The sequence below is a fragment of the Mirounga angustirostris genome, unplaced genomic scaffold (genome assembly GCF_029215605.1).
Source record: "Mirounga angustirostris isolate CCGP_5_RB_7025 unplaced genomic scaffold, mMirAng1.0.hap1 SCAF_1, whole genome shotgun sequence".
NCBI classification, from domain to species: domain Eukaryota; kingdom Metazoa; phylum Chordata; class Mammalia; order Carnivora; family Phocidae; genus Mirounga; species Mirounga angustirostris.
Genome location: NW_026991709.1, coordinates 39573538 through 39594513, shown reverse-complemented (window position 1 = coordinate 39594513; position 20976 = coordinate 39573538). Strand labels below are relative to the sequence as shown.

Genomic DNA, 20976 nt, shown 5'->3' with positions numbered 1-20976 from the left:
CTTAGTCTATAATGTGATTCTAGACTACGAGGTTTAGTGGGTTTTTTTGTTGTTGTAAGCTTGAATACATCAAATTGATGGTATATGTTTAGATATTTTCCCCATAATCCTATGAAAATATATTAATATCACATCATTGAGTCAAAAAGATTTTATTTAATATTTTGGGTCATAAAATATGGATATTTTATTCAAGCTCTGGGGAATGAAAAGGGGGGAACACATCCTTCTACACACCATTCTAATTTAGCTGACATTAATTTGAAGATGTTAAAGCAAATATGTATACGTATCTGTATAAATATTTATATACACCCAAAAATCATTAAATGCATCCCAATACTTCTAATTCTGCCTCTTCGTCAATCATTTAATATTGTTTGGCTTAGATTCACAGTTTGTGTTTTAATCCCTTATGTGATTGGTCAAACTGTACATTACATTAGAAGACGTGAGGGAAAAACTTGGTTTTAAAGTTATACCTTAAAAAAAGTTATACTGTGTCACAGTTACCCTTTACATAATTTTTTCATCATTATTTTCAACTTCACACATCTTATAGTTCTCTATGCAGACTATTTCAGCTTCAGGTGCTGTACATATCTACATCTTCTGGATGGGACTGCCCGTGATCCATGATCTTTGGGGTCAGGCATAAACTGTAGCACCTGAGGTGGATTCTGATTTTATCTTTCAGAGCTGAGTTCTGTTGGCAAGGACACTGAGTATTTCAGGCTGTCGGTTGTTTTTTCAGATATTTCTATTTCAGCAGAATTTCCTAGCTTAGTTTTTCTTTAGTTTAGGAAATGACTCCCCCCCCCCAATAATTTAAGTGCTTCATAAATTTGCTGGCTTGTTGTATATGCCTTTTTCTCAGTTACCTTCGCAATTATTACTGACTGAACTGGGTAGCAAACAGTTGCTCCTAAAGTGGACAGTACCAGTGGATAAGAAGTTTTCCTAAACGTAGAACCTTTTCCAAATTGTACTGTATCCATTATCCCATTTTTCACAAACACATAAACACCCTTGCACCGGCCAATATAAGGACCAGCTGGAGTGCGGATGGATGCAAAGCCCACTTGTAAATGGCCTCTCTTCAACCTATTTAGACTGCAGAGGTGGTGCAGTATATATGGGGAGCTGCTCTGGTTTTACTAGCTGCTTTTTGTATTCTTCTTTAGCTGTATGCACAGTTATAGATGCACATATCAGACCTGCAGGAATGGTTGTCAGCTTTTCCATCCTAATAGCTGCCGTATCTGTAACCTTCTCCGTCTCAGTTCTCATATGGTGGGCAGAGAGGGACAAAACAGTTCAACTCAGTTTTTATTTAAGTTTTGAAAGCTATCCTGTCAAAGTAGACTGGCAGTCAGAAGCTCTGGGTTCCAGGCTTATATCTGAAGCTGGAATAATCATTAGCGAATCTTTTTTTTTTTTTAACTGTAAAATAAGTTTAGACTAAGTGAAGATCAAAGATCCTTAAAACTCTAAAAATGTATGTATTCATTTTATAAGTAGTTTTCTTTGGCTTCTTAATCTTTGTGGCTTTGCCTGCTATTGTAGCTTTTGTTTTGAAACTGGGATTTTTTTTTTTTCTTTTTTTTCCCTTCTTTTAAATGAGGGGTAAATACTTCTGCTAGATTATGTCATGCTCATTTGATTAAAAGCTGATGGTGGGGCTATATATTAATATCAGAGTCTGTTTTAGATCCTTCTGGGCAGAGGCATTATATTGCTTTTGAATAGAATGGCATTCTTGCAGAAAACCTGGTATAATCCATTTCCCTTTGAAGAACAGGCCCTTTATAGTTCTCCAGTTTTTTCATTTCCTCTAAATACATTCAATGAAATTTTCATTTCATATTTCAACTGACTTGTATATTTGAATAATGTACCTTGTTAACATGATTCCACAAAATAGCTTTATTGAAGGTTCTTTCATTTAATATATTTTTAGTACTCATTAAAATTTCCCATCATAGTTGTAGCTCATAAGCAATTTATGGCATGTAGTAGGGATTCAAAAAATTGTTTTAGTTGAATTGGCCTCAGTAGAATTACTGAGAAATAAGATGTTCCAAGTATGTGGAACTGAGTCACTTTTTCTCAAACTTTAAAAGTTTTTTTTTTTTTTTAAAGATTTTATTTATTTGACACAGAGAGAAAGACAGCGAGAGAGGGAACACAAGCAGCAAGGGGAGTGGGAGAGGGAGAAGCAGGCTTCCCACTGAGCAGGGAACCCGATGCGGGGCTCGATCCCAGGACCCCAGGACCATGACCTGAGCCGAAGGCAGGCGCTTAATGACCGAGCCACCCAGGCGCCCCAAACTTTAAAAGTTTTGATTATCATATAAATAGTAGAATTCCTTCTGATAAATAAAACTTATGTTTCTGAATTCTTTTTTTTTTTTTTTTTTTAAAGATTTTATTTGTAAGAGAGAGAGAGCGCGCGCGCACAAGCAGGGGGAGCTGCAGACAGATGGAGAAGCAGGCTCCCCGCTGAGCAGGGAGCCCAATGTGGGACTCAATCCTAGGATCCTGGGATCCTGACCTGAGCTGAAGGCAGACGCTTAACCGACTGAGCCACCCCAGGCAATCCATATTTCTGAATTCTTAAAGGTTGTATGGAATAGAACCGACTGCCTCACTCCCCACCTGGAAGAACAGAGTATCCCCCTTTTGATCACAAAGTATTATCTTGTGCATTGTAAAGCTTCCTAAATGATACATTCTATCAAATTATCCCCGGATAACTCTAAATTTTATATTTTCCTAGCCTTCTTGTGTCCATTTTAAACATTTGAGCCTTTGAATCTTAGATAGCTAGGAGAGCTAAGTAGTTGTACTTAGTAGGATAACATGTTAAGAAAGTGGCTTTTTGGCCATGTGAATCTGTGCTGTTTTGCAAAATCTCTAAAACCAATTTTATTTACTTCAGAGGTCTTTTTTGTATGTTGGTTTCCGATTGGGTTTTATGTAGTTTATATCACATATTATCTTCAGACTAGTGCCATATTGCTACATTGTTTTTTAAAAATAGTTATGAGACAAGCAACTTGAGTCTAGGTTATATATTATTATGCATAGAATGAAGTATTAACACTGTTTTGTGTCCCATAGATTTTTAAGTTGTGAGATATTTCAAATATATAGAGACATGGAAAGGATAACATTATGAACCCTTTTTTCCACCACCCACCCAGCTTTATCAATCCTAATTTTTCATGTCTTCGTAGTTTTTTAAAAGAGATAACATTTTACAGATATAATGGAAGTATGGTTTCCATTTCTAGTCTAATCATTTTAAAAAGATGTATTACTATTGGGGTTGATTTTTATCTTTTACCTTTATTTTGTTTAAACTGGAATACTTATTCATCCATTTACGCAAGAACCATTTGAGTATATAGTAGGTACTGTGCAACACTGAAAGATTTGAGGAAGAATAATTCCTGTCCTTTTGGGTTAAATAGGCAATTTAGGGATAGGATGAAGTCAGAAGAAAACTCACAAATCACTATAATACAATGATAATGGCAAGTGGCATAAAAACAGCCCAATGATATCTGGAGTTTGAAACTAGAGTGAGATTATCTAACTTGGAAGGTCAGCTGATGCTTTGAGAAAGAAGTGCCATTTGAATTAAAACTCAGTTTGAATTTTGTTTTATAGAGGTTTTTTTTTTATGGTTTTCATTTATCACTTGGTAAAAGATGAATTCAAATTGTTGTATCTATATATTTCACCTGGTATTGATATCCAATGATCCCGCTTCATAATACTTCAATAATATCTATGAATGGTAGCCTTCCTGTGGCCCTTTAATGAACTAATCAGGTATGTCACTGCCATGGCTGGAGCTGACACTTCTGAAAGATTTTCTTATTGGGGTTATTTAGGCAATGTCATATAGAGGCGACTTCAGTAGCATAGATCTGTTTACTATAGTAATGCCTTAGGAAATTGCTGTTCTTCCCCTTTTGCCTTACCTGAGAAAGTTGGACACAACTTAGTTTTCCCATATCTTAAATTCCATAACCATTATATCCTGACCAATCACTACCTTCTATTTTTGCTTAGGTACTCATCTTTCCTAATGTTTATTTTATAGATATAGTTCATATAATAATCTTTGTACTGCACTGGAATAAAATGGAAAGAATTGCCTAATTTTTATTTGAAAATATTTACAGTGAATTGGGCTTTGAATTCAAGTATTTGAGGATGGGTGTTTAGGTGTATGGCTATAGTTTAGAAATGAAGCAGCCATGCTGATTTCTAAGTAATAAGTTGTTTATATTTCAGATTCAAAATTTATAAATATAAATAGTTTTACTGCTGGCAGGATGCTGGTTGTGATTTCTTGCTTTGATGCTTTTTTGGGACAATTTATTATAAAGTGTTTCATGTATAAAAATTGTCTCAGACAGTATAGTCCCATTTAAATCAGATCTACTATTTTAAGTAACTTGACCTATCTATATCAACATTTACTGAAGCTAAAGAATACCTTATGGATCACAAAATTCACTGTTCATTTTTTCAAATGAGTTATTCAATCACTCATCTAAATTCACTTAACTGTAAAGACCATAATAGAACTCAGGTCTCCTAACTCACTGTGTGTGTTTGTTTTACCACATTGTGGCAAATAATCATGTTTGGCAATTTTGTAAAGAAAAACAAGTTACAGATATCTAAACCAAAAGTTTGATTTTTTTTTTTTTTTTTGTCCCTGAAGCTTCGCCTTGAATGACTAGATTACTCGATGATCAGGAAGATTTGGTCACATACAGACAGACCTCATTTTGTTATACTTTGGTTTATTGTGTTTCACAAATACGGTGTTTTGTTACAAATTGAAGGTTTGTAACAACTCTGTTGCAAGCAAGTCTGCCATTTTTCCAATAGTGTTTGTTCACTTGGTACCTCTGTGTTACATTTAGGTGATTCTTGCAATATTTCAGTTTTTTTCATTATTATATTATGATCTATGATCATTGCTCTTTGATGTTGTTATTATAACTGTTTTTAGATTACCACAACCTTGCCCATACAAGATGGTGAAATTAATTCATAAATGTGTGTTTTGACTGCTCCATCAACTGTCTGTTTCATTAGTTCTCCCCTTCTCCTTGGGCCTCCCTGTTCCTTGAGACACAACAATATTAAAGTTATGCCAATTAATAACTCTACAAAGCCTTCTAAGTGTTCAAGTGAAAGCAATAGTCCATCGATATGGCAAACTTAGTTGTTTTATTTTGAAATTGCCACAGCTAACCCAACCTTCAGTAACCTCTATCCTGATCGATGAGCAGCCATCAAGGCTGATCCTCCATCAGCAAAAAGATTATAACTCACTGAAAGTTGAGATGATGGTTAGAATTTTTAAGCAACAAGGTTTTTTTAAATTGAAGTATAGTTAACATAGTGTTATATTAGTTTCAAGGCATACGATATGATGCAACAATTCTGTATATTACCCAGTTCTCATCAAGATTAAGTGTAATTTTTTTTTTTTTAAAGAGGGACAGAGGGAGAGGGAGAATCTTAAGCAGGCTGTATGCCCAGTGCAGAGCCCCATGTGGGGCTCAATCTCACAACCCTGGGATTGTGACCTGAGCTGAAATCAAGAGCTTGATGCTTAACTGAGCCCCAGGTGCCCCAAGATACGTGTACTCTTAATCCCCTTTATCTATTTCACCCATCTCCCTGACCCACCTCCCCTGTAGCAACCACCAGTTCTCTTTTTTTTAAGAGTCTATTTTGTTTTTCCTTCATTCCTTTGTTTCTTAAATTCCACATATAGGTGAAATTATATGGTATTTGTCTTTCTCTGACTCATTTCATTTAGCATTACACCCTCTAGGTCCAACCATGTTGTTGCAGATGGAAAGATCTTATCCTTTCTTATGGCTGAGTAATATTCCATTATATGTATATGTATATATACATATATACACCACAAGTACACACACACATATATATTATATATCACTTTCTCTCTCTCCCACTTTATCCATCCATTCATGATAGACATTTGGGGTTACTTCCATATCTTGGTTATTGTAAATAATGCTGCAATAAACACAGGGGTGTATATGTCTTCTCAATTTAGTGTTTTTGTTTTCTTTGGGTAAATCCTCAGGAGTGGAATTACTAGATCATATGGTAATCCAATTTTTAATTTTTGGAGGAAACTCCATATTGTTTTCCTCAGTGGCTATACCAATTTGCATTCTCACCAATAGTACATGAGGATATATACCATTTTTTCCTCTACATCCTTGCCAACACCCATCATTGCTTATCTTTTTTATTCTAGCCATCCTGACAGGTGTAGAGTGATATTGTAATTTTTATTTGCATTTCCCTGATTATTACAGATGTTGAGCATCTTATGTGTCTGTTGGCCATCTGTGTATGTGTCTTTGGAAAAATGTCTATTTAGATCATCTGTCTATTATTTTTTATTTTATTTTTTTAAAGATTTTTTATTTATTTATTTGAAAGAGAGAGACACAGTGAGAGAAGGAACACAAGCAGGGGTAGTGGGAGAGGGAGAAGCAGACTTCCCACAGAGCAGGGAGCCCGATGCGGGGCTGGATCCCAGGACCCTGGGATCATGACCTGAGCCGAAGGCAGATGCTTAACGACTGAGCCACCCAGGTGCACCTGTCCATTTTTTTTTTTAATCAGAGTATTCTTTTGGTATTAAGTTGTATAAGTTCTTTATATATTTTGAATATTAACTCTTTATCAGATATCATTGGCAACTCTTTTCTCACTTAGTAGGTTGCCTTTTTTGTTTTGCTGATGGTTTCCTTTGCTGTGCAAAAGTTTTTATTTTGGTGTACTCCTAATAGTTTGGTGTAATCCTAATAGTTTAATTTTGTTTCCTTTGTGTGAGAAGACACATCTAGAAAAATATTTCTATGATGTAAAAGAAATTACTGTCTATGTTTTCTAAGAATTCTATGGTTTCAAGTCTCACATTTAGGTTTAGCAATAAAGTATTTTTAAATTAAGGTATGTACTTTTTTTTTTTTTAAAAGACAGTGCTATTGTACACTTCATAGACTATAGTGTAAACATAACTTACGTATGCAGTGGGATATCAAAAAGTTCATTTGCCTCGCTGTATTGCAATACTTGCTTTATTTAGCTGGTCCAGAGTTGAACTCACCATGTCTCCAAGGTATCCTTATAAATATATAAATAATAGCCTATGACACTATGTTATAAAGTGCCTTTTTTTTTTTAAAGATTTTTATTTTTTTAAATTTATTCATGAGAGGCAGGGAGAGAGAGAAAGGCAGAGGCAGAGGGAGAAGTGGGCTCCCCGCAGAGCAGGGAGCCCGATGCGGGACTCGATCCCAGGACCCTGGGATCATGACCTGAGCGGAAGGCAGACGCTTAACCGAATGAGCCACCCAAGTGCCCCTATAAAGTGCCTTTTATAGTAAGTGTTCACCCATGAAGAAACATGATCATTTAGAGTATAAAATTATTTGAAACTAATTCAAGTTAATTAATTAGAAATATCACCTCTCTTTATATTTTAACGTAAGGCATAACAACACTTGAGGGGGAAAAAACCCCCAAAACTAGAGTCCTTGAAAAGTCATTAAGCTATCCTTTATTGGAGTAAAAAAAGCAGATGATGTTATGGTATTTTTCCAGATGAAATTTAACTCAATGTTACATACTTTTATTTATACCTGTCTATATTTAATGTAAAAATTAAAATTACTCCCCATTAAAAAAGAGAAGAAACAGAAATAGGATTTATACTTGTACACTAGATTTTGCTAATGAATATTTAGAAAAATCTTTTTAATTGAAATATGAGTACAAAGATCAGAAGTGTGTGGACTGATACATTTTTATAAATTGAACACACTCATGTAGTCATGAGCCAGATAAAAATTGTTAACATTAACATGATTAACACCCCAGAAAACTTCTAGTTATCATTCCCACTTCTAAAGTTAACCACTGTTCTGACTTCTATCACCATACAGTCTTTTTGTCTATTTTGAACTTTAAAGAAATGGAATCCTGTGTATGTACATTATTGAGTTTGGCTTTTTACTCAATATTATATCTCTAAAACTTATCCATATTGAATGTGCAGCAGTTTATATTGTTGAGGAATATTCCATGTATGAATACAATGTTTACTTATTTGTGGTACTATTGATCCACTTTGTTTCAAGTTTTGGACTATTAAAATAGCACTACTATAAAAATTCTTGTATATGTCTGATGCACAAATGTATATCTCTATCTGATGGATTTATATATTCTAGGAGCAGATTTGATAGCTTATATGGTATTTATGTTCTGATTCCATGGATACTGGCAAATGGTTTCCAAGTTGATTTTACTAGGGTAAACTCCTGCCAGCAGTGGCTAACTTTTAGTCATTCTAGATTTGTACTGGTAGTCTCGCTTAATTTGCGTTTCCCTAATGAGTATGATGTTGAGTAACTTCTGATGTGCTTATTTGTCATCCATCTGTATTTTGTCAAATTGGGCTTTTTGTCTTCATTGGCATATCAGACTTCTTTAAATATCCTGGATACAGATAAGTGTTTTGTAAATACTTCCATTTGGGGGCTTGTCTTTTCATTTCTGTAATAGTGTTTTTTAAAAAGCAGAAGTTTTATGGACTCCTGGGTTGCTCAGTTCGTTAAGCATCTGACCCTCTATTTCAGCTCAGGTCGTGATCTCAGGATCATGAGACGAGCCTTGCGTTGCGCTCTGCACTCAGCATGGAGTTGGCCTGGGATTCTCGCTTTCCCTCTCCCCCAACTCTCTCTCTCTTTAAATAAATAAATCTTCATAAAAATGAAAACTTCTGCTTTTTTTTAAGTTCAGTTTATGAATTTTATCTTTTGTCCCTCTTGAGATACTTTTTGAGATCTAAGGCAGTTTTTGCCTATACAAGATGACAAACATTTTTTTCCTATTCTTTTAATATTTGATTTTTAGGTAATCTCTATGCACAACATGGAGCTTGAACTTATAACCCCAAGATCAAGAGTTGCACTCTCTACTGACTGAGCTAGACAGGCACCCCCAAAAACTTGTTCCCTATGTTTTATGAATTTTTCTGGTTGAGATTTTAATTGAGTCTATTATCCACTTGGAGTTAATTTTTTTATATCATTCAAGTAAAAATTGAGATTATTTTTTTTGTGTATAAATGTTCATTTGTTTTAGTAGTCTCAATTGAGTATTCTTTCCCTATTCAGTTATCTAGGTACTTTTGTCAAAAGTCAATAGACTATATGGGGCGCCTGGGTGGCTCAGTTGGTTAACTGACTGCCTTCAGCTCAGGTCATGATCCTGGAGTCCCAGGATCGAGTCCCACATCAGGCTCACTGCTCAGCAGGGAGTCTGCTCCTCCCTCTGATCCTCCTCCTCCTCACGCTCTCTGTCTCTCATTCTTTCTCTCTCAAATAAATAAAATCTTAAAAAAAAAAAAAGTCAATAGACTATATATATGTGGATATTTTTTGGAAGTGCCTATTCCATTTTGTGTTTGGGTTGTCTGTCTCTCTTTACTTTGTAGAAGTTCTTTATGTTATGGATATGAATCCTTCATTGGACATATGAAAGGAAATATTTTTTTCTCACTTTGTGGCTTAATTTTTTCTCTATCTTAATGGTATCTTTTGATGAACAAATTTTTAATTTTAACAGTCTAACTTTTTAAAATATTTATTTGAGAGAGAGAGAGAGAGAGAGAACACATGCGTTGGGAGAGGCAGAGGGAAAGAATCTCCAGCAGACTCCCTGCTGAACATGGAGCCCAACATGGGGCTTGATCTCACAACCCTGAGATCAGGACCTGAGCCGAAATCAAGAATCTGATGCTCAACTGATTGAGCCACTCAGGCACCCCTAACAGTGTCAAATTTATTTATCCTTGTGTTTAGTGCTTTCTGTAATCTGTTTAAGAAATCTCTGCCTATCCCAAGGTTAAGATGTCCTTTTGTGTTATTTTCCCAAAGCTTTATTTTTACAATTCACATTCATGTTTATAATCCATGTAGAATTCTATGTCATTTAGGCATCAAGATTCATTTTCTCCCACACGAATATCCATTAATGCAAATAGAATCTATTATTTTTTTATTATGTCATGTTAATCACCCTACATTACATCATTAGTTTTTGAGGTAGTGTTCCATGATTCATTGTTTGCGTATAACACCCAGTGTTCCATTCAGTATGTACCCTCTTTAATACCCGTCACCAGGCTAACCCATCCCGCCACCCCCTCTAGAACCCTCAGTTTGTTTCTCAGAGTCCATAGTCTCTCACGGTTCATCTCCCCCTCCGATTTCCCCCCTTCATTTTTCCCTTCCTACTATCTTCTTTTTTTGTTGTTGTTGTTTAACATATAATGTATTATTTGTTTCAGAGGTACAGGTCTGTGATTCAACAGTCTTACACAATTCACAATTCACAGCACTCACCATAGCACATACCCTCCCCAATGTCTATCACCCAGCCACCCCATCCCTCCCACCCCCCACCACTCCAGCAACCCTCAGTTTGTTTCCTGAGATTAAGAATTCCTCATATCAGTGAGGTCATATGATACATGTCTTTCTCTGACTTATTTCGCTCAGCATAATACCCTCCAGTTCCATCCACGTAATTGCAAATGACAAGATTTCATTCCTTTTGATGGCTGCATAATATTCCTGTGTGTGTGTGTGTGTGTGTATACCACATCTTCTTTATCCATTCATCTGTTGATGGACATCTTGGCTTTTTCCATAGTTTGGCTATTGTGGACATTGCTGCTATAAACATTGGGGTGCACGTACCCCTTCAGATCACTACATTTGTATCTTTGGGGTAAATACCCAGTAGTGGAATTGCTGGGTTGTATGGTAGCTCTATTTTCAACTTTTTGAGGAACCTCCATACTGTTTTCCAGAGTGGCTGCACCAGCTTGCATTCCCACCAACAGTGTAGGAGGGTTCCCCTTTCTCCGCATCCCTGCCAACATCTGTCGTTTCCTGACTTGTTAATTTTAGCCATTCTGACTGGTGTGAGGTGGTATCTCATTGACGTTTTGTTTTGGATTTCCCTGATGCCGAGCAATGTTGAGTACCTTTTCATGTGTCTGTTGGCCATTTGGATGTCTTCTTTGGAAAAATGTCTGTTCATGTCTTCTGCCCATTTCTTGATTGGATCATTTGTTCTTTGGGTGTTGAATTTAATAAGTTCTTTATAGATTTTGGATACTAGCCCTTTATCTGATATGTCATTTGCAAATATCTTCTCCCATTCTGTCCGTTGTCTTTTGGTTTTGTTGACTGTTTCTTTTGCTGTGCAAAAGCTTCTTATCTTGATGAAGTCCCAATAGTTCATTTTTGCCCTTGCTTCCCTTGCCTTTGGCGATGTTTCTAAGAAGAAGTTGCTGCGGCTGAGGTCAAAGAGGTTGCTGCCTGTGTTCTCCTTTAGGATTTTAATGGACTCCTGTCTCACATTTAGGTCTTTCAACCATTTTGAGTTTATTTTTGTGTGTGGTGTAAGGAAATGGTCCAGTTTCATTCTTCTGCATATGGCTGTCCGATTTTCCCAACACCATTTGTTGAAGAGACTGTCTTTTCCATTATTAAGACCATCTTTTTTCCAGGTACCTGGGTGGCTCAGTCGGTTAAGCATCTGACTTCGGCTCAGGTCATGATCTCAGGCTCCTGGGATGGAGTAGGGAGCCTGCTTCTCCCTCTCCCTCTGCCCCTCCCCTTGCTCATGCTTTTGTGTGCCCTCTCAATCTTTCTCTTTCTCAAATAATATCTTTTTTAAAAAAGGCCATCCTTTTCTAACTTGAATGTACTTATACATCTGTCATGAATCAGGTAGACACTATGTCTGTGGGTCATTCTGGGTCCTCAGTTGTTTCAGTTGTCTTTTGTCTATCCTTAATTACTATAGCTTATAAAAAGCCTTTGGCATCTGGGAGAATAAATCCTCCAATGTTATTCTTCAAGATTATCTTGGTCATTCCTAGCCTTTGAATTTCTACGTAAATTTTGAAATTAAATTGTCTATCTTAACTACTATATATTTTAATATCCTCATAATTTTTCTGACTTTTTTTTTTTTAAGGGGGGGATAGGGAGAAGGAGAAAGAGAATCTTAAGCAAATTGCACGCCCAACATGGAATTTATGTGGGGCATGATCTCACAACCTTGAGATCATGACCTGTGCTGAAATCAAGCATTGAATGCTTAACCAGTTGAGCCACCCAGGCGCTCCAATTTATCTGACTTTTTAAATTTCCAAACTAGACAGGTCGATAAGTTTATTTTGTGCGACACATTATTTTTAAACATCAAGTTGAAATATTCCAATTATTTGAATCTAAACAGTCCTTTAAAAATATCAGTGACTTTTATGTTCTTGAGTCATTAGAAAATGGTATTAAGTTTGCCAAACTTCACTGACATTAAAGTAGTAGAAGTAAAACATCATCAACAATCTGTGGAGCAAGAGAGTTTCAGTGGAAATAAAATATCTCTGTGCTCCTGAATGAGGTAGTTGAAGTGCTTATGGTGTTTGAGAGAAGTCCCTCAGGTGGGAAGTAAGAGGGCATATGGAGGGGAAGAATGAAGCGGGGGAAATCGGAGGGGTAAACGAACCATGAGAGATGATGGACTCTGAAAAACAAACTGAGGGTTCTAGAGGGGAGGGGGGTGGGAGGATGGGTTAGCCTGGTGGTGGGTATTGAGGAGGGCACATTCTGCATGGAGCACTGGGTGTTATGCACAAACAATGAATCATGGAACACTACATCTAAAACTAATGATGTAATGTATGGGGATTAACATAAGAATTAAAAAAAATTTTTTTAAAAAAGGGCATATGTTTTCTAGAGCAGAGTGCTTTTACTGCTTATCTGTGAGAGTTGAGAAGATGTCTCACTGTAAATTTTTGTTATCAAGTTAACAAACTTTTTAGCCTTGTTGGTAATTTTCTACAGCGTATGTTTATGGTCCTTCTTAGTGATCGAGGATTTTCATCTTGTCTCCCACAATTTAACCTTTAGATAATTGCTTTCAGTTTTCTGCAATCAGTATTTTTAAAAATCTTTTTAAAGCATAAGAAATATTTTTCAAGGGAATCTGTGCCAAACCTTTCAATAACCAGATTCATTATAGACAGTGTATTTAGACCTGTTTTTATCAATCTTGAAAAAGATGGGACTTACTGAAATATTAAAAAAGAAATCCAGATTCTACAAAGAATATTTAAATGATTCCTGAATAAGAAATAGCCTGAAGAAATTCCATATCCAACTGCTGCTTATCATAAATCAAAGAAACCATTGGTTCCCAAGGATTTGTAAATTCTATAAAATTCAAAACAGATTATTTCAAATAGAAGATGGTGAAGATTTTTGTATCAACTATTTCAAGTCCCTAACACTGTATTTGGAATTGATTTAATTTTTCAGCTTTATTACCTTTATTATTCCCTTTGTACCTGGTCTGTATTTCTGCTTCATTTAAAGCTCTCAGCTTGGTGATTCCTGAACTGGTCCATGACCAACTCCAGATCAGATTCTCATGAGGTTGCTTCAAAGATTAAAAGCAATGGTTTCTCTCCGAAATTAGATGTTTCTCTTATAAAGAAATGGGTGAATTTATTCTTTATCCACTCAGGAATTATCATAATGAGCTGGTCTATTAGGCTGTCAATAGATTAAAAACATCTATAAAAAGCACAAAATAAAAGAATGTCTCATTTTTATTTTTGTTATGTCACTTTTTTTTTTTTTGGACAAAATATATCAGAGCAATAACATTTGTTTTATTTTAGAGGTCCTAAAGGTATCCAGTTGGCAATTCCAGATGTTGTCCCCAAATATGCTTTGGATTGACTAGTTAGAATCATTTTTTTTTTTGCCATGTTCAAACATTCATATTTCTTTCCCCCAAAAATGGCAGATTGTTTTGAGTCACTGACAGTTATTGTGGGTGTATTCTTTTTTCAAATATAAAAAAATTCTTTGTCTTTATATCTGGTGAGTCATTAAGAATACCACACAAATCTGACTTGTATTGCAGTTGATAACTTAATAGTTTAAGGACTTTCCAATTTTTTTTCTCTATTCAGAGAACACCTTTTTTTTTTGGTAATTGTTGTATTATGTAAATAGGTGGTAAACATGCAAGGTACAGAATTTTAAGGCATATATATTGAATAGTACATTCTCTTTCTCCTTTTCCTAGCCACTCAAATTCCAGCAGACAGCCATATTTTCTATAATTTCTAAAGATATTGTAAGTATTTGAACATCAATAAATTGCATGTAGATGTGTGTGTGTTATAGAGTTTCTTTAATATTTTTGATGGTGGTGTTACCTTGTATGAAGGTACATTAAGTATTTTATCCAGTTCTTCAACCAGTTGGACATTAAGATGGCTTACAACATTTTGCATACCAAAACATGTTGCAATGAAAATAATTCTACATTAGTTTACTTACACATTCACAAGTTCCAATTACCCACCCACCATTAATATGTAACTATGTCTCTCTTTTTTTTTAAAGATATTAATTATTTATCTGACAGAGACACAGCGAGGAGGAGGGGAGGGGGAGAAGCAGGCTTCCCGCGGAGCGGGGAGCCCTATGCGGGGCTCCATGCGGGGCTCCATGCGGGGCTCGATCCCTGGAACCCGGGATCATGACCTGAGCCAAAGGCAGGCGCTTAATGACTGAGCCACCCAGGCGCCCCTGTAACTATGTCTCTTTTCACACACCCTCTCCAGCATAGTGTCACAAATGTTTTTTCCTCATTAACTTAATAAGTAAAAAAAAAAAGAACTCTAACTCTGATTTTAATTTGCATGTGTGTTAATCTGAATAAAGTTGAGTTTCTTCTATATTTGAGTTTACGTTTTATTAAGCTGTATGCAAATATGAAGTCTAATAACCACATAACCCCAAATATTCAATTTAAAACATTGGTCCTTCTACAGATGGCATCTGTTTCAGACTGGATAGAGTCTCGTTTTATTGTTTACTCCTTTTTCTCTCTAAATTGTCTCTGGTTATTCTGGGATTGGGCTAGAGAGAGGCAGGTGAGCCAAAGACTAGGAAAGTTTTACTTCAATTATGCCATCTGAGTATATCCTTGGAGTCTCTAGGTTTGACAATTTCAGTTGCTGAGTTTTTCACTTGCAGCATACTTCTGTGGGTTTCCCTGGAGAACTTCCTTCTAGGAACCTCTAGGTGCATTTCCTTTGATGAGGGTCATGTTTTCTTTGCTTAGGGCTGCTTTTAACTCCAACCCAGCCTCTGGGATTTTTCCAACCAACCCTCTGTTGGGGGCCTTTTGCCTCTCCAAGTGTCATTCAACACAAAGAGTTTACCACTCTGTATGTCTTTTGGTTTGAGCAAAAGTTTGTTTTGTTTTGTTTGAATTACTCGCATCCAGTAAGGAGACAGAGCTAGTTCTCAAAGCAATCTCCCCTTAGGGTTAATGCAGGAAGCTTTTATTTAGCATGTCAAGGGGGTAGGGTCAGGAAGCTTGAATATTTATTAGGGAATTCATACATATTTTATTAGGTATCTAAGTTAAATGCACATGCTTAGCATGTTAACATGGTAGTGCATATGTCTTATGTTAAAAAAAAAAATGGCAGAACACTCCACCCTTGGGAGGAGACTTTAGTATATTAAAATGCACTAAAGGTAACTGAGGGCAGCTTTGGGGACTTCTGCACATGTCCTCTGCTCAGATCTGGGTCAAACTGATTCTGTGTTTTTGCATTTGCACCATGGGAGTGTTCAGCTCTTCTAGTGGTTTTGGTGGTGGTTCAGCTTTTCATGTGACTCTTCCAAGTTGGGTTCCTGCAAAACATCTCATGGAAACCACTTTTACCTACCTCCTAGATTTTGTTATGCCTTCAATGACACAAGTGGTTTTCTTGGATGAACTACTTTATAAGATGCCCCAAAGCTGGCTTTCTTGATGAGTTTCATGACAACAGACATCTTTGATGTTGATGAACATATAGGAAATCCCCGAAGCAGCCCTTCTTTGTGTTCAGACCTCAGTCCCTTTCTTTCCTTTAGACTTATCCTGGTAAGAGTTTTACTCCAAACACCTTGGCTGGTTCTCCCTTGACCTGGGATGAAGAGAGGCCAAAATTCCACTTCAACAACTTTATCCAAAGAAAATTCTCTTTATCAGCTTCTTTAGCTCCAGAGTTCCAGTGAATGTTTCTTTCACTTAATGTAAGATGAGTAATGGGCTGGCAGAACTGGCTTCACAGTCTCTGTAATGTCTTCAATTGTAGGATATTTGGGTCTTTGTCACATTGTATATTGCTTTCAGTCTTTTGAGGATCAGCACAAACTTGCAGAAAGCAGTAAGAGTCACATGCAATATCCTGCTACATGTATATGGTATAATAAAACGAAATAAAAAATCTCTAGCAAAACACAGTTCTGTTTTCTGATCTCCCCAAAGTATAGTAGTTAGTTCACTCTAAGAAGGGAGTTACTAATAAAAGCTTATGTAATGCATATTATATACCAGGTTCCAATCTAACATTTTACAATTATAAATGTATTTATTTCTCAAATATATCAAGTTGGTACTGTTATTATCCCCATTTTGTAAATGGGGAAATTAGGACTGATAAAGTAGTTTGTCCAAGATCACACATGTAGCTACTGGGCCCAGATTTTGAACTAAGTCTAACTCCACAGTCTGGAGTCTGTGCTCTTAACTATTACATTATTTTGGCTCCTACTACTTTGTTGACTCTTTGTTTTCAGGGAAAGAAAATTAAATCTAAAGACCAATTACCCTCATTTCTGGTTGCCTTCTTATCTCTTGTTGACAACTGAACTGTTCTTAATGTGTAGACTCAAATTTTTAATAAACCAGTTCTCAAATTATACCAGAAATTCAAAGAAATCTCAAAGGAAATTTTATTCAGGACTTGAATCCCACATAAAGATTAGAGAAAATAGGGGCACCTGGTTGGCTCAGTGAGTTAAGTATCCAGCTCTTGATTTCAGCTCAGGTCATGATCTCAGAGTTGTGAGATCAAGCACCACCTTGGGCTCTGTGCTGGGCATGGATCCTGCTTAAGATTCTCTCTCTCCTTCTGCCCCTCCCCATCCTGCCGATGCATACTCCCTCTAGCTCTCTCTTTCTATATATAAAAAAGTAAGACAAAAAAATAGAGTTGCAATCCCAGGTTAAAAATGTATCACAGACCAAACAAAGGGTATGTTATAAGCACTGATATATAAATTCTTGAAACCAATGATGATTATAGAGTAGAGAAACAAACCCAGGGGAAACATTATTTGAGTATTCATAATTTCAAGCCTCAAAGTTATACATCTGCTTAAGGAACCAAAACTCATCATTGATCACTGGTAAACATTTGTCTTCACTTAACAATAATGTCTACTCCTGCTCCTGATATCAATTTTCAGATTGACTATTTAAAAAATATAGGTACATGCAGATATAACCATAAAGCGCAAATGAAATGCAAAATGATTACAAACTGAAATTCAAAATCTTATAAAGGACAAAGAATTTCATGAAGTCAAGTTCAATGATGTTTTAGAGCTCTTTGAATCCCATTCACTGTCATGGATAAATGAGGGGAAAAAAATTCTTATCAATGCTTTTTTCAAAGAAATTAAGCTTCACATTGTGTTTGTATTAGATTTGTAAGAGGTAACATTAATCTATACAGCTAGAGGAAAGAGCCTGCTAAAATTCTCTTGAAAAAATACTAAACATTTTGGTAGGTTAAGTGCATTAGACAAGCTGGCAAATCTATGCTCCCTGTAATATGTTTTATAACCCATGTGGTTAAACTTCCATCAGAAGTTTGTGGTAAAAAAAATACATTTATAAGACTTGTTAGGCAAACATTTATATTATTCTTCTCATTAACTATGAGTAAACAAACATAGGGAGAAGATATGTAAACTTGGTAACCAGCAGTGAAGGAACACACATATCTCCAACCTGTACTGAGACCTTTTTTTTTTTTTTAATCTACATTGCTTTGTTTGTTCCTCTACTTGCATTACACCCCTCATTCAATTATTACTATTATTATTTGTAGATATTTACATACGTTTAAATGTACAAATCTTTGATCTAGGTTTTTAACAGATAGTGTGCAATCTACATCCCCCATCACGATATAAAACATTTGTGTTTTCTCCAAAATTCCCTTTATCCTTTTCTGGTCTGGCTTATCCCCACCCCTACCTCCAGCTGAAAAAAAACAAAACATTGCCCTAATTTCTTTTAAACCTTAGATAAAGTTTTGCCTGTTTTAGAAGTTATATGATGGAACCTGGTGTATGTACTTTTTTGTTGTTGGCTTCTTTTGCTCAGCTTATCTGTGAGATTCATCCATGTTGTCGAGCCTGTCAATAGTTTCCTCTGTTGTGTTGCTTAGCAGCATTCTGTTGTATTAATTTATTTCAATTTGTTATCCATTCTTTTGTCAAGGGATATTTTGGTTGTTGCCAATTTTGTGCTATTGTGAATGAAGTTGCTGTAAACATTCTTAGATACATTGTTTTATAAAGACATTTTTTTTCTTTTCTTTTTTTTTTTTTTTTAAAGATTTTGTTTATTTGATAGAGACACAGCGAGAGAGAGAACACAAGCAGGGGGAGTGGGGGAGGGAGAAGCAGGCTTCCTGAGGAGCAGGGAGCCCGATGCGGGGCTCGATCCCAGGACCCTGGGCCGAAGGCAGCCGCTTAACGACTGAGCCACCCAGGTGCCACCGAGACATTTTCATTTTTGTTGGATAAATTTCTAGGAGCAGTATTATTGCATCTATAGATAGGTCTGTTTAATTTCATAAAGAAATGTCTAAACAGTTTTCCGAAGTGGTTGTACCAGCGATGTATGAGAGTTGCAGCTGTTCTACATCCTGCTAGCATTTGATTTAAGTTTAAGTCATTCTCATGAGTATGTACTAGTATCTGAGTGTGTGTGTGTGTGTTCATTGAACTATAGTTGACATTCAATGTCACATTAGTTTCAGGTCCACAGTGTAGTAATTTAACAAGTCTACACTTGATGCAGTGCTCACACAAGTGTAGCTACCATCTCTTGCCATACGATACTATCACAGTACTATTGGCTATATTCCCTTTTGTCCCTATGACTCGCTCAATCCCGAACTGGAAGCCTCTATCTCCCACTCCCCCCAAAATGGGTGCATTTTGCCCATCCTCTCCACTCCTTTCCTCTCGCAACCATTAGTTTTCTGTATTTGAGTCTGTTTCTGTTTTCTGTTTGTTGGTTTGTTTTTTTTTCTTCATTCTACATGTAAGTGAAATCCTATGGTATTTGTCTTAGTGTGACTCCTTTCACTCTAGGTCTATCATGTTGTTGCAAATGGTAGGATCTCATCCTTTTCACAGCTAAGTAATAGTCCTGTGTTTGTGTGTATGTGTGTACAATATCCTCTTTATCCATTCGTCTATTGATGGGCATCTAGATTGATTCCAGATCTTGGATATTGGAAATAATGATGCAATAAACATGGAGGTGCATATGTCTTTTTGAATTAGTGTTTTCATTTTCTTTGGGTGAAATACCCAGTAGTGGAATTACTGGATCATATGGTATTTTTATTTTTAATTTTTTGAGGAACCTCCATACTGTCTTCCACAGTGGCTGCACCGATTTGCATTCCCACCAACAGTGTATGAGGATTCCTTTCTCTCCATATCTTTACCAACACTTTTTGTTGTTTTTGATTTTAACCATTCTGACAGGTGTGAGGTGATATCTTCTGGTGGTTTTCATTTGCATTTCCCTGATGATGAGTGATGTTGAACATCTTTTTATGTGTCTGTTGACTGTATATATGTGTTCTTTGGAAAAATGTCTATTCATTGCCCATTTTCTAACCTGATCTTTTTGGAGGGGGGTTGAATTGTGTAAAATCTTTATATATTTTGGATATTAACTCCTTATCAGATATATAATTGGTAAATATTTTTTTCCCATTCAGTAAGTTGTCTTTTTGTTTGTTGGTTTCCATTGCTGCTCAAAAGCTTTATTTGGTGTAGTCCTGATAGATTATTTTTGCTTTTGTTTCTCTTGCCTCAGGAGACATGTCTAGAAAAACTTTTCTATGGCTGATGTCCTAGAAATTACTGCCTGTGTTTTCTTCTAGGAGCTTTATGGTTTTAGGTCTCAAATTTGGATCTTTAATCCATTTTGAGTTTCTTGTGTGTGGTGTGAGAAAGTCATCCAATGTCATTCTTTTGCTTGTAGGTATCCAGTTTTCCCAGCACTATTTAATGAAGAGGCTATATTTTCCCTATTGTATGTTTTTGCATCCTTTTTTGAAGATTGACTACATAAGATGGGTTTTTTTTTATGGCTTTCTATTCCATTGAGTTATTTTTGTGCCAGTACCATACTGTTTTGATTACTACAGCTTTGTAGTATATCTTGAAATCTGGTATTGTGATACCTTCGGCTTTGTTCTTAAGATTGCTTTGGCTATTCAAGGTCTCTTGTGATTCCATACAAATTTTAATATCATTTGTTCTAATTCTGTGAAAAATATTGGTATTTTGATGAGTATTGCTTTAAATCTGTAAATTGCTTGGATAGAATGGACTGTCTGTTCTCTTCAATTTCTTTCATCAGTGTTTTATAGCTTTTTCATCTCCTTGGTTAAGATTATTTCTAGGTGTTTCTTTTTTGGTGCAATTGTAAATGGAATTGTTTTCTTAATTTCCCTTTCTGCTACTTCACTATTAGTGTATAGAAACACAACTGATTTTTGTGTATTTTGTATCCTGCAACTTTAGTGAACTTAATTATTACTTCAAATAGTTTTTTTTTTTTTTTTTTTTGGTGGAGTTTTTAGAGTGTTCTGTATATAGTATCATGACATATGCAAATAGTGAC

At 35.9% G+C, this 20976-nt stretch overlaps 1 pseudogene; it reads right to left on the bottom strand.

Moving 5' to 3' along the window:
* Positions 1-586: 586 nt before the first annotated feature.
* Positions 587-1290, bottom strand: LOC123834656 (MICOS complex subunit MIC27-like; annotated as a pseudogene).
* Between the last annotated feature and the right edge of the window lie 19686 nt (positions 1291-20976).